Below are 2,404 nucleotides of genomic sequence, written 5' to 3'. Positions count from 1 at the left end.
TATCTATCTATCTATCTATCTATCTATCTATCTATCTATCTATCTATCATCATCTATCTATCTACCAATCATCTCCCTAAAGAGATAATCTGATGGATGCGTTTGAGGGTCCCTACCGTCACCCTCTAGTTCCAGCATCATTTTTGTCCAATGAGACTTGGGTGGCACAGCTCCTTCACAAAGCTTCTTTTCTCAGAGAGGGAAAGCAGATGGAAGTGTAACTTGCAGGGGCTTTGAGGAGTCCTGGCCTGTCCAGGACAAGTGGACTGCAAAGGCAGGAAAACAGAACAGGGAGGAGTGGGAAGGCAAGCAGTCAGTATAGAGACCCATCTTTAGAATCCTTTCTAGCCACTCCTTCCCCAGTCTGAGACCCAGCTTCAACCCAGACCCTCCCAATACCTAGTGTCAACTGGCCTTCTCAAAGACGAGGCTAGGAGGAGATTTTCAGGGGCTGCTATTTGCAAGGGGGTTCCTCCCCTGATCAATTTTTCTTGCCTATAACTGCAAGTTCCCTTGCCTCCTGGTGAAAAGAAAGGAAGCATAATAGTCTTGAGTCACCAAGACTAATTATATTCCAGGTTCTATGTTACAATTGTGTATAATGTATCTCAGGCATCAGGTCTCCAGTTTCCAAATGGAAAAAAATGCATAAATGAAAAACATTGTTACAGAACTGGAAAAAGGCTAACTGAAGACCTGGAGGAGATACTAACTGGAGACACTGGAGGAATTCCTCCATGCTAGTGGGACTTTCTTGAGATAATGATTCTGGTCTCAAATTCTCTGTCCTTTGGAAAAAAAAGCTGAACAGAGCCAGTAGATTGAAAGAAGCAGCACACCTAGAAGAAACACAGTCAGAGGAGAGCAATAAATAATGCGTTCAGTTATTCATTTGCTCATTCGTTCTTTCACTGAAGACTTATTTATTGAACACCTGCTATGGGCCAGGCTCTACGTGTGATGCCAGGACATAACAGTAAATGAAATAGCAGACACGGCCTCTGCCTCAGTGGGCAGTGGAGATAGGTATGGCAAGTTTCCAAAAAAGAGGGACATCAATTGATCTCTCTTTTGAAGGGGAGATACCCTTTGTTTTGGGAAGATTACAGAAGAACCCTTCAGTCACCCAAACATAAAGTAAGTACCTAGTCACTGTCTGAAAGGAAAAATGAGGTTTAGCTCTCTGATCTCTGGATGAAAAAGCCTTGCTGTGCCTCCCCTCTTCCCTGGTGATGTCTGGGCTTGAAGATGGGTGACTAGTTGGGTGGGTGGGTTTGGACTGAGGTCAGCAGTCCCTTGAGTGGGACAGGATCTAGACTCTCTTCTTATGGTGTTCAAGTTACAGCAACCTTATCAACTAGGATAATCCTTCTGGGTTCGAAGACCAGGAAATGAGCATTATTTTATTTCTACGTGTACATGTCAATTCTGAGATCCCATATGCCCAGGTAGAAACTCTTCAGGCTCAGTCATTACTGGCGCTCCCTCCTGCACCCCACGTCCCTTCTCTCCCACCAAAAGGTATCCTAGGTATCCTAGAAAGAAGCATTTGGGGGGCCTTTCTGGTCCCCGGGCCCCAGTTGCCTGTGACACAATCATCTGCTCTATTTATGTTCATTCACTTTCACCAGCTGACGTTTGGTGTACTTGTTTGCATGTTTTCCATCTGCTCCATAATATATAATCTTTGTGAGGGCAGGGATTGGGTGTGTAGCCATAGTACTTAGAGGAAAGACTGGCACGTATTTTGAATTTAACTGACATTAGCTGTGTGAATGAGAGAAGAAATGCCTTGTCACTAACTCTTCATTCACTCCCAGGCCAGCACGGCCAAAGGCAAACATCCTCCTGCTCCCTGCTACGTGTCAGTGGGAGAAGGCCTGGGATGGGGTCAGCTAGAAGGCTGTGACCCTTTGGGAGATTTACAAAAATTTCTCCACGAGCCCAGCTCGAGCCTTACTGGCTCACTATAGCCAACCTCACTCCACCACGGCCCCAGGGAGATGGGTAGGAATGGCCTGCAAAGTCCATCTAGCATCTACCCACCATCTTGGGGGAAATGTCTCCTCTACCTGTAACTCTCAAAGCATTCATCCCTTGCCCTTGCATATCTCTTTAACGTGCTTGGACTTCCGAGGAGAAAGTTATCTTCCGGTATTATCCAAAGCCCCTTAAACAAAAACCAAGAAGACTTGGCTGCCATTTTGGAGCCAGGGAAGGAAGAACCATGTGGAGAACAGTTCAGGAAGGACAAGCTGGTGAGCAGCTCACCTCAACACTGAAAAATACTGACCAGTGTCCACTGGGTTGAGCCACCAGAGAGAGTGGGGCCTAGGGAAGCTGAGTGTGAGGTGGATCATAGAAGCCCGGGTATGGCGGTGCTGAGACAAATGTGTGGGAATGA

This window comes from Ursus maritimus, unplaced genomic scaffold, assembly GCF_017311325.1.
Source record: "Ursus maritimus isolate PB19 unplaced genomic scaffold, ASM1731132v1 scaffold_13, whole genome shotgun sequence".
Classification (NCBI taxonomy): domain Eukaryota; kingdom Metazoa; phylum Chordata; class Mammalia; order Carnivora; family Ursidae; genus Ursus; species Ursus maritimus.
Note: the sequence above shows the minus strand (reverse complement) of the source record.